Source organism: Amphiura filiformis, chromosome 15, assembly GCF_039555335.1.
Source record: "Amphiura filiformis chromosome 15, Afil_fr2py, whole genome shotgun sequence".
NCBI classification, from domain to species: Eukaryota; Metazoa; Echinodermata; class Ophiuroidea; order Amphilepidida; family Amphiuridae; genus Amphiura; species Amphiura filiformis.
Window position 1 is genome coordinate 26,137,599 of NC_092642.1, and position 13,013 is coordinate 26,150,611.

The 13,013-nt window shown below is 34.4% G+C and overlaps 1 protein-coding gene across 1 annotated transcript in view; it reads left to right on the forward strand.

Moving 5' to 3' along the window:
• The first annotated feature begins 4,918 nt into the window (after positions 1 to 4,918).
• LOC140171438 (snRNA-activating protein complex subunit 3-like) overlaps positions 4,919 to 13,013 on the forward strand; it is a 32,594-nt gene continuing 24,499 nt past the window's right edge. Inside the window, exon 1 of the mRNA XM_072194698.1 lies at positions 4,919 to 5,057. The gene's annotated coding sequence lies outside the window, so the exon portion shown is untranslated. The remainder of the gene's footprint in view (positions 5,058 to 13,013) is intronic.

The following is a 13,013-nucleotide window of genomic DNA, read 5'->3' on the forward strand; positions in this document are numbered from 1 at the left end:
TGATGGAACTAACACGGTCTAGAACGGCACCATTCATTTTATAATCATGATGAATTGCATTCCTACGTCAGGTGATTGATATGATCTGGCATTTAGAGGGATGAAAATGGAGATCCCAAGTTTTGCTCCAATTAAATAATGCATCAATATCACTTTGGAGCATGTGACAATCAGAGACATCAGAAATGTTTTTATAACATTTAGAGTCATCTGCAAACAAAGCTAAAGAAGAATTCTGGGCAACACTGGGCATGTCGTTAATGTACAAAAGAAAAAGCATAGGCCCCAATATTGATCCTTGGGGTACCCTGAAACCACTGGAAGCCAGTCGAATTTACCCCATCAATAACAACCCTCTGCCTCCTCCCTGTTAAATAAGCGCTTGAAACCAATTGAGGAGGTCAGAATGAAAGCCAAAAGATTGCAATTTGTGAAGCAACAAGCTATGACAAACACTGTCAAAAGCTTTCGAGAAATCAAGATAGATCATATCAACTTGCCCAGCGTTGTCCAGAGTAGAACTGACTTCATGAAAAGCGGATAAAAGCTGTGTCACAGTGGAGCGACCCTTGATAAAACCGTGTTGCAGATGGTATAATTGGTCTTTAATTGCGGGGAACACTTGATCAAAAATAGCTCTCTCCATCACTTTTCCACATATGGTCGAATCCAACGAAAAGTGTACATGGCATGTTCAGGGCCATAACTTAAAAGTATTAATCAATTCTCATTCGTTTTTGTATTGTGTTTATTCGCCTTGATCATACGCTTCGCGCCATATATAATAAGACCAACTTCTGTGAAAAACTTAGACACAGATACCCCAAAACATGCTATTTTTACCCATTTTTTCAAAATATTTCTTAAAGTATTTTTTAAAACATCTAAATCAGTTATGAAAAGAAGTCATTGGATTGAATCTAAATTAATTTCCTGAAAGGTGTGTATTCAAAGATTGCCTGTTCAATTTTTCACATATTTGTACATAATTATGAATTTTTTGTGATAATTTTGTGAGTGGTATTTTTTTACATTACCTACGAATACAATTTTTCATAGCACTAGATATATCTTTAAAAAATGGAAATCACTAATAAATGGGCAATTGATACAAGCTTTGATATGTCCAATACTGAAATGCATTGCATTCGGACATCTTTATTATTGTGTTTAGCTGCCAGAAATTCTAAATGGCACAAAGGTAGGTTTGGTAAAAAATATGCATTACCTCCGAATACATGTTAAAAGCTGTGTCATTTCCACAAAGTGAGAGAATAGTAAACAATAGTTTAGCAATAGGTGCAGAGTAATACACTCTTTATTTCTACCAAGTTTCAATAGCCTGCGTTTAAATATTTCTGAGATGTCAACAATAAAAGCAAGTATTCGTAGGTAAATTTCGGTAACCGAATGATACCTACGAATACAATTTGACATCATGACAGTATTGTGAAACACCACCATTCATGCCAATGCCCATATTGGTACATAACGAAGGCCTGTATGTTTGCTATCAAATCATATGTCAATGAAAGTTGCGAATTCACATACATGCCCACCATGCAAAAGTGAATACTGGCTTAATTGTTGAAAAATATGTATTGAAATAGACGACGGTCTGCTCATTTGAAAGAAAAATCAGATTCAAAGAAGATTAGAAGGGATAAATACTTGGATTTGTCAACTGTCATGTGTGCTTCATTTTAAATGTTTACCGACCTTCTGGTTTCTGAGTAATTTGTGTCCAAATTGATTTATTCAAGGTAACTTTTGACGTTTTAGCTAAGGTTACCTACGAATACCATGGAAAAAACGACTGTTCTCATTGTCTCATGATCTAGACAACACAGTGATGGACCCTGGTATAAAGCTAATTGTAGTTGTCCTCAAACGAAAGGCCACAAGGCGTAACTGACTCCAAGATGGACTTCACAAGTCTGCAATAACGGTTTTAAGCGATTTGGTGCAATTAAGCAAATTAAAGTCACTTTAGTGCCTTTGTTTCTTACTTCAATCCTCTTTCAACCGCTGTGAACCGACATTATTAATACATGATAGGGTCTAAAGTATCAATAAGCACATAAAGAAAATAATACATTCAAAGTGCTTTATAAAATGCAGTTTTGATTGCGATATCCACCAACAGTCTAATTCTTACCTACAAATACTGAAATGTTACTTACGAATACAGCATAATACATGACATGTGTAATGAAGTGTCCCTACCAATGGAAATTAATTGTCAAAAACTTAAAGCGGTACCCCAGGACACTATTATTACCCATATACGGATTCATTCAACAATTATTTATTATGTAAAATTGCTGATTAACTACTTGTATATCAAAATGAAGTGGTCAAAATCTTGCTAAAAGCATCAAAAAATTTTGATCTAAGGTAATAGCTTTATTCATTTGGACGTACCATCTGAACGAGATCTAAAAACTACCATTTTATTAATTCATTACCATAATAGCAAAATTTAAACCTCTAAACTCAATATAGATATTGTTAAATCGCTCATGTTACCTCTGAATACCGGGTTTCTTCACCTTTTCATTGTATAAAGCGTTAGGTGTATGCGTATAATTCCTAATATTCTTGAAAACATATATCCTACTCGTTCTTATACAATGTGTAAATTGATTCATACTCATTTGATAAATAAAATACAGAAACTGCCCTAAACTTCATTTTCAAAAATAAAGTAGCATAAATTGACTAAGATCATATTGATCGCGTTATAAAAATAAAAACAAATATTTTCTGGTTGAGCTAGCATTTGCCTGACACCCTGTGGTCTACATTACACAAAAAAGGCGTTAATGGGAATATTCCATTTGTTTTAGGTTGATTAGTATTGCGATAGTAAAAACATCCTAGTGGTATTCGTAGGTAACATTGGGTTTTGATATCACATTTACTATCACACGTCCTGGATTTATTTTTCAAGATTAGTAATGGCACTTTTGGTTCCTATAAGGCCAATATGTCATCAATCAATGGGCAAAAGGAAAAATTGTGGAGACATTTTTATTTCGGACTTTTATTTTTGGCCCGTGGACACTTTTGGTTGGATTCGACCATATACACAATAGTGACACCGGTCTATAATTTTCAGCACGTTGCCTGTCAGACTTTTTAAAAACAGGAACAACATTGGCTTTTAACCAGGTCTCAGGCATAATACCAGAACTCAAAGATACAATGTAAGTTAAAAATGTGGCACAAAGGAAAAACAATTTCATGAGCGCATTCTTTCAAGACCCTGGGAGATATCCCATCAGGGCCAATAGCTTTGGAAACATTTAAATTGACACAGCTGAAAAAATGCATTGACATGGAACCAAACTGCTTGCTGTATGTCACAGCCTTGATATTTTGGTACCGTGTAACAAATTAAGGAATGTAAAGAAAAAAAATTATGCAGCACAATTAAAAGTTAGTCCATTTCGACATTTAGTGTTTTTCAATCTATGTGTCTCAGCATGTGCACCTCAGCAAAAAATGTGGTATAGTATAGCATACAAATGTATACAGGTCCTTGTTGAATAAGGCTAATGAAATGAAATGATTAGTTTCCCGTCACATCTTTTTTCAGTGAAATATGAGGTCATGACTTCATTATTCATTATTTTGGAAAATTTCATTATTGTCAAAAGTTTCATTTACATGGCTATTACCTATATTGTTGATAAAAGACCATCTCAAAACAGGTATTAATGCTTATAGCTCATCATTACAAACATTTTGCAACAGATTGAGAAATGATTTGAATTTGTTTTTATTAAAATTTAAAAATATTTTGCAATTTTTGTAATCACTAGAAACATGATGAGGTAATCCTTAAATTTTCATTATTTACCACATCCTCTACCCCCTACAACTAAGAAAAACAGCTGATTATGATCAGCAGGGGATGTCATACATTTTGAGAGTTCCAATTTTGATTACGGTACTGTAAAAGTAGAAATTTTCGCGAGGTTTTTATTTTCGCGAATTTCGCGAGTGGACATAATGTCGCGAAAATAAAAACTCGCGAAAATAACCTTTTACATTAGGATTCTGTTGTATCAATATCAAAACCGCAAAATTTAATTCTCGTGCAATTGACAAAATCTTCAAAATCGCGAAAATATCTTCTCGCGAAAATATTGACTTATTACAGTATTTCCATCTCAATTTCAGATAATTGACTTTTATGAAAATAATGAAAGTTTTGTTCAAATTGAAAAAGTTATGAGGGCGGGTGACGGGAAACTAATAATTTCATTTCATTAGCCTAAAAGGTGTTTGAAACCTTGTAATTTATTGCACCAGGCATATTATCTGTGCATGAATGCCAACATGCTGGTGGGTTGCTTGATGCACATTCCTATGCCAAAATACCTCTTGATCAATCTTTTATCTTTTCAATTAGTGGGTTTTTAGCGGGTTCGCCGTCGGACAAGTTTAGAACTGTCAAGCTTTCGTCAGGTGTAGCTCTGACTTCTTCAGGACAAAGTACCTAAGATTGAGACATGTAGACCGCCCCTTGTCTACTGATGACTCTGAAAAGAGTCGTTCACTGAAGACTGCCCCTTGTCAACAGGGAACAAGCAGATCTCGCCTATCTGCTAATATAAAGGTTTTGGTGGCTCTGAAAAGAGCAGTTTGCTGAAGACTGCCCCTTGTCTACAGAAACAAGCAGTCTGCTTGTTTCTGTTTTTTAGGTACTTTGTCCTGAAGCAGTCAGAGCTACTCCTGACGAAAGCTTGACAGTTCTAAACTTGTCCGACGGCGAACCCGCTAAAAACCCACTAATTGTTATGAATTCCCGTCGTAAAAACCTATCCCACAATCTTTTATCTTTTGTTATACCACCTGCAGTGATCCAGCCATGAAGCAATTTCTCCTTCACTTGGATGAGACACAGAAGCTTGGTAAGAAGTTCATCCTGGCAGATCTTGATGACACGCATGTCTTTATTGATTCAGAGATACTGGAAACCCTCAAGGATAAGATTGATGAGCTCATGGATGCCAACACTTTTTCTGATAATGCATAGATTTCCCAAGGTAATTAAATGATATTTAAAATGGGGCAGAAGGAGATGGTGGCAAAATCTGAAAATATGCCTAAAAGTGAATAGGGATTATCATAGTTCAACTGTTTAAAATAAAGCCCTTTCTAACAAGTAGTTTCAAAGATTTGAAAGTCATAGTCCCACAGTCAAATACCATAAAATTAAGAATTCCAATTTTATGGGAATGTCATCGTCTGGCGACTTGTTCCGGGTTTTGTTGGAGCTGTCACATATAATGAGCTCCTGTGGTCTCAAATATGGCTCCTGGTCCTATAGTTTGTAGTGTAAAATATTGGACACACCAGAAGTCAAAACTGGGCAAACATGGGGTAAAAAGTCTATTTGTTGCAAAAGAATAAGCGTACAAGGTTTACAACCTCCTTTTACTTCCGACTTTCGCACTATGCATGCACATTAAAGAAATATTTAATAGGCCTACAAGATGGTTTCCGAAATAATTTTCTTCTGATTTGCAGATTTTTCATGCACATTAATATTTTTTAACCACCTAATGATATGTCTTCTGAAGGTATTTAGTTCACTATTTAGCTCTATTGGTGCAAAAGAATAACCCTACAAGAAGGTTTCCGACCTCCTTTTACTTCCGACTTTCGCAGGATGCATGCACATTAAAGAAATATTTAATAGGTCTACAAGATGGTTTCCGAAATAATTTTCTTCTGACTTGCAGATTTTTCATGCACATTAATATTTTTTATTAACCACGTAATGCTATGTCTTCTGAAGGTATTTAGTTAACTATTTAGCTCTATTGGTGCAAAAGAATAACCCTACAAGGTTTCCGACCTCCTTTTACTTCCGACTTTCGCACGATGCATGCACATTAAAGAAATATTTAAGGCCTACAAGATGGTTTCCGAAATAATTTTCTTCTGACTTGCAGATTTTTCATGCACATTAATATATATTTTTTATTAACCACCTAATGCTATGTCTTCTGAAGGTATTTAGTTAACTATTTAGCTCTATTGGTGCAAAAGAATAACCCTACAAGAAGGTTTCCAACCTCCTTTTACTTCCGACTTTCGCACGATGCATGCACATTAAAGAAATATTTAATAGGCCTACAAGAATAACAAGATGGTTTCCGAAATAATTTTCTTCTGACTTGCAGATTTTTCATGCACATTAATATATATTTAACCCTACAAGAAGGTTTCCAACCTCCTTTTACTTCCGACTTTCGCACGATGCATGCACATTAAAGAAATATTTAATAGGCCTACAAGAATAACAAGATGGTTTCCGTAATAATTTTCTCCTGACTTGCGGATCTTTCATGCACATTAATATTTTTTATTAAGCATCTTCATCTAACTGCTACACATGCTACGTCTTCTGGAGGTATTTAGTTAACTATTTAGGTCTGCAAAAGAATAAGCCTGCAAGATGCTTTCCGACTTTGTTTTCTCAATGGTGCACGCAGTGGCACATTAATATTTTTAATATTTTTCTTTAACCATGCATAGACAATTACTATAGGCCTACCCAGTACAGTCTTCTAATTGACATTGACATTAGACTGTTCAATTTTTTTTGAAAACATGAACAAAACCCGATGTTAGGCCTATCGACTGATACTGTAATGATGAAGATGATGATGATGATCAATGATTTTCTGAGCTTGAAAGTTTAACCAATCATGCTTCTATACATTAGAAGTAACAAAACCCAATGTTTCCAGAAATATATATCAATTTGTTTCCTCTACATACTTTATCCAATTTCGTGAGATCAAAGGTCACATACAAGGTCAAAGGTCGACTGAGGTCACCAAATCTTTTAATAAATAATTTTTAACTGTGCATCACATATCCGAAAATCAGCTTGATCAGTCATGTGATTAAGGAAATATGACGACTTTAAGATGGCCACTTTCCATGTAAAGTATAGCAAAGTAGCACTTTCAATGAGTAATAACTCGTAAAGGAAGCATCTTTCTGTATTGATTTATTACTTTGATGGAATGGTTCATTGGCATTGCCAAATTTGATAAGGCGGGCCCCTGGAACCTGGCCGTAGTCGCGAGCTACGCTTCACAAGTGTCCCTAGCCATTTCTAGTTTTCAAAAGTTGGCAGGTATGCAACAGGTCATTTTAGTTGACAAACTTGAAAATAAGTTAGTTTTTAATGTTTATAGCTACAATCCCGGAAAAAATGTGTTCGAACACCCACTGTAATTCCCATGTTCTTCTTAGCATAGTGCGCACGCTATATGAGTCACTGGAAAATAAGAATTATAATAGTGTTGTCTCAACGTTTATCTTAAGCATGCCCCTCCCTTTCCCCACCAAACAATGTTGGGAGAAGATATGGTGAAGATGAGCATATTGGGCATGCCAACATTGTACGGGGGTAGAAGGGGGACCATTTCCAATATGGCCTTAAAAGTGTTCGAACAAATATTTCTGAGATTGTCTGAGGAATTCCTAAATCAGTGTTTGCTACTTCACATTTGGGTTCACAACTTCAGATCCAGTAGAGCGATTGAAATGAAACTCACACATGTTAGTTTATATATACTAAGGAACATAGGGAATAAAAATATTACATTCCATTCACAAATATTTCAGGGATCGGTCAGTTTAAACATATATTTTCATCAAATTTTGACTAAGTTAAGTCAAATAACACGTAGAATACATTATACGTAGCCCCAAACATTTTAAAACATAGCAATTTGGATAATTAAAAGTTGAAAATCTTTTGGAAAATCATTCACCATCTTTTATATTTGCTATGACACTAAGGGCACCGTCAAGCAAAAATCATACGGATGTGGGATGCAAATTTATCAATGTTATCTGCAGTAGATAGCAAAATAATGCAAAGACATATACCAACCTATGTCCATTGCTTTGCCAAACTTCTCCCTCCAAACCAGTAATTCCCGACCCCACGAAAGTATACCTCAAAGAATTCAAGCAAAGACAAAGAAAAAGAAATCATTAAAGACCCCCCCCCCCCATAAAAAAGATGAAAGAAACAAAGAAAGGAAATCAAAACAAAAATGCAAAGAAAATACTAAAAAGAAATTCAAGAAGATAAAACGAACAATCAAACTAAAAAGAAAACCATAATTAAAAAAGAAGGAAGAATAAAAAAAGTAATAAAAAGTGCACATGTCACTTGCTGGTCAATAAGTTTCAAGTTCAAGACCAATTGCACATTAAAAGACACACATGCGCAATGTATAAGACACATAAAACAATTGTAACTAACATATTCAATGATTGGTATGCAAGCTCAGGGTTATTTCATGATTGTCATTATATTTGAATGGAATAAAAGAAAATATTTCAAAATGCTGTTTTCCGATTAAAGAACCACCGATCATTATGAGCATGATAGATAATGACCTTTATTTCTAGGCCTACATGCAATCTTACATGGGCAAAATTCATTAAAAACATGATTTACGTTGTCTCTTCTGTGGGTATAATTATGTACACTGAAAGTGTGAAACCCTATTCATGGTAAAGGTAAATCATTGCTCATCTCCCCATTGAAAACACACAGTATGCACGATTGACCACAAAACATAAAGAATAATATGATTTACTTTTCTATTATATGGTAAATCGATGGATATGCGTGCTTGTCTATGTGTGTAAATCATTACGTTTTACCATTTGACCATCCTAACCATGGTGTATTTAAAATGTTTAATGAACACAATTTCACACATTAGGCTGTTTTTAAATGTTTGTCAAGTAATGTTTTTATTATAAACTAATTTTAAAGCAATACATGTGCGTATCCGGTGCGTTTCTCTCCTTCCTATCACTCTCTCCCTCTCCCTCGTTCTCGACGCCCCCCCCCCCCATTTATCATACCGTGGTACTGTGTGACATTGAAATAAATAACATTGAATTTACGAGTAATGTTTATTTATTATTTCTAGCTGAAAATAAAATTTTAATTCCTCCTTTTAATTTATTATACAATATGAACATAATGAGCAATTAACATAGCACATAAACCATTAAGGCCTAATATTTGTGTGTACAAAACGCTATATTAAATCTATGGTAACTGACCGCTATCCAAATATTCATCGATTTCCTCCATATTTTGTGAGATGATAGCAAATCATGTCTCTGACATGTGTGCCAAATTGCATTAAGATCGATGGCGTAACTGCAGAGTTATTGTCCAAAAACTAAAATCAGATGATTTTGCTAAGCAATTTTGTAGACAATCCCGGAAAAAATGTGTTCGAACACCCACTGTAATTCCCATGTTCTTCTTAGCATAGTGCACACGCTATATGAGTCACTGGAAAATAAGAATTATAATAGTGTTGTCTCAACGTTTATCTTAAGCATGCCCCCCCTTTCCCCACCAAACAATGTTGGGAGAAGATATGGTGAAGATGAGCATATTGGGCATGCCAACATTGTACGGGGGTAGAAGGGGGACCATTTCCAATATGGCCTTAAAAGTGTTCGAACAAATATTTCTGAGATTGTCTGAGGAATTCCTAAATCAGTGTTTGCTACTTCACATTTGGGTTCACAACTTCAGATCCAGTAGAGCGATTGAAATGAAACTCACACATGTTAGTTTATATATACTAAGGAACATAGGGAATAAAAATATTACATTCCATTCACAAATATTTCAGGGATCGGTCAGTTTAAACATATATTTTCATCAAATTTTGACTAAGTTAAGTCAAATAACACGTAGAATACATTATACGTAGCCCCAAACATTTTAAAACATAGCAATTTGGATAATTAAAAAGTTGAAAATCTTTTTGGAAAATCATTCACCATCTTTTATATTTGCTATGACACTAAGGGCACCGTCAAGCAAAAATCATACGGATGTGGGATGCAAATTTATCAATGTTATCTGCAGTAGATAGCAAAATAATGCAAAGACATATACCAACCTATGTCCATTGCTTTGCCAAACTTCTCCCTCCAAACCAGTAATTCCCGACCCCACGAAAGTATACCTCAAAGAATTCAAGCAAAGACAAAGAAAAAGAAATCATTAAAGACCCCCCATAAAAAAGATGAAAGAAACAAAGAAAGGAAATCAAAACAAAAATGCAAAGAAAATACTAAAAAGAAATTCAAGAAGATAAAACGAACAATCAAACTAAAAAGAAAACCATAATTAAAAAAGAAGGAAGAATAAAAAAAGTAATAAAAGTGCACATGTCACTTGCTGGTCAATAAGTTTCAAGTTCAAGACCAATTGCACATTAAAAGACACACATGCGCAATGTATAAGACACATAAAACAATTGTAACTAACATATTCAATGATTGGTATGCAAGCTCAGGGTTATTTCATGATTGTCATTATATTTGAATGGAATAAAAGAAAATATTTTCAAAAATGCTGTTTTCCGATTAAAGAACCACCGATCATTATGAGCATGATAGATAATGACCTTTATTTCTAGGCCTACATGCAATCTTACATGGGCAAAATTCATTAAAAACATGATTTACGTTGTCTCTTCTGTGGGTATAATTATGTACACTGAAAGTGTGAAACCCTATTCATGGTAAAGGTAAATCATTGCTCATCTCCCCATTGAAAACACACAGTATGCACGATTGACCACAAAACATAAAGAATAATATGATTTACTTTTCTATTATATGGTAAATCGATGGATATGCGTGCTTGTCTATGTGTGTAAATCATTACGTTTTACCATTTGACCATCCTAACCATGGTGTATTTAAAATGTTTAATGAACACAATTTCACACATTAGGCTGTTTTTAAATGTTTGTCAAGTAATGTTTTTATTATAAACTAATTTTAAAGCAATACATGTGCGTATCCGGTGCGTTTCTCCCTTCCTATCACTCTCTCCTCTCCTCGCTCGACGCCCCCCCCCATTTATCATACCGTGGTACTGTGTGACATTGAAATAAATAACATTGAATTTACTGAGTAATGTTTATTTATTATTTCTAGCTGAAAATAAAATTTTAATTCCTCCTTTTAATTTATTATACAATATGAACATAATGAGCAATTAACATAGCACATAAACCATTAAGGCCTAATATTTGTGTGTACAAAACGCTATATTAAATCTATGGTAACTGACCGCTATCCAAATATTCATCGATTTCCTCCATATTTTGTGAGATGATAGCAAATCATGTCTCTGACATGTGTGCCAAATTGCATTAAGATCGATGACGTATCCGCAGACTTAATGCACAATAACTAAAATCAGATGATTTTGCTAAGCAATTTTGTAGACAATCCCGGAAAAATGTGTTCGAACACCCACTGTAATTCCCATGTTCTTCTTAGCATAGTGCGCACGCTATATGAGTCACTGGAAAATAAGAATTATAATAGTGTTGTCTCAACGCTTATCTTAAGCATGCCCCCTCCCCTTGCCCCACCAAACAATGTTGGGAGAAGATATGGTGAAGATGAGCATATTGGGCATGCCAACATTGTAATGGGGTAGAAGGGGACCATTTCCAATATGGCCTTAAAAGTGTTCGAACAAATATTTCTGAGATTGTCTGAGGAATTCCTAAATCAGTGTTTGCTACTTCACATTTGGGTTCACAACTTCAGATCCAGTAGAGCGATTGAAATGAAACTCACACATGTTAGTTTATATATACTAAGGAACATAGGGAATAAAAAATATTACATTCCATTCACAAATATTTCAGGATCGGTCAGTTTAAACATATATTTTCATCAAATTTTGACTAAGTTAAGTCAAATAACACGTAGAATACATTATACGTAGCCCCAAACATTTTAAAACATAGCAATTTGGATAATTAAAAAGTTGAAAATCTTTTTAGAAAATCATTCACCATCTTTTATATTTGCTATGACACTAAGGGCACCGTCAAGCAAAAATCATACGGATGTGGGATGCAAATTTATCAATGTTATCTGCAGTAGATAGCAAAATAATGCAAAGACATATACCAACCTATGTCCATTGCTTTGCCAAACTTCTCCTCCAAACCAGTAATTCCCGACCCCACGAAAGTATACCTCAAAGAATTCAAGCAAAGACAAAGAAAAAGAAATCATTAAAGACCCCCCATAAAAAAGATGAAAGAAACAAAGAAAGGAAATCAAAACAAAAATGCAAAGAAAATACTAAAAAGAAATTCAAGAAGATAAAACGAACAATCAAACTAAAAAGAAAACCATAATTAAAAAAGAAGGAAGAATAAAAAAAAGTAATAAAAAGTGCACATGTCACTTGCTGGTCAATAAGTTTCAAGTTCAAGACCAATTGCACATTAAAAGACACACATGCGCAATGTATAAGACACATAAAACAATTGTAACTAACATATTCAATGATTGGTATGCAAGCTCAGGGTTATTTCATGATTGTCATTATATTTGAATGGAATAAAAGAAAATATTTTCAAAAATGCTGTTTTCCGATTAAAGAACCACCGATCATTATGAGCATGATAGATAATGACCTTTATTTCTAGGCCTACATGCAATCTTACATGGGCAAAATTCATTAAAAACATGATTTACGTTGTCTCTTCTGTGGGTATAATTATGTACACTGAAAGTGTGAAACCCTATTCATGGTAAAGGTAAATCATTGCTCATCTCCCCATTGAAAACACACAGTATGCACGATTGACCACAAAACATAAAGAATAATATGATTTACTTTTCTATTATATGGTAAATCGATGGATATGCGTGCTTGTCTATGTGTGTAAATCATTACGTTTTACCATTTGACCATCCTAACCATGGTGTATTTAAAATGTTTAATGAACACAATTTCACACATTAGGCTGTTTTTTAAATGTTTGTCAAGTAATGTTTTTATTATAAACTAATTTTAAAGCAATACATGTGCGTATCCGGTGCGCTTTCTCTCCTTCCTATCACTCTCTCCTCTCCCTCGTTCTCGACGCCCCCCCTCCCCATTT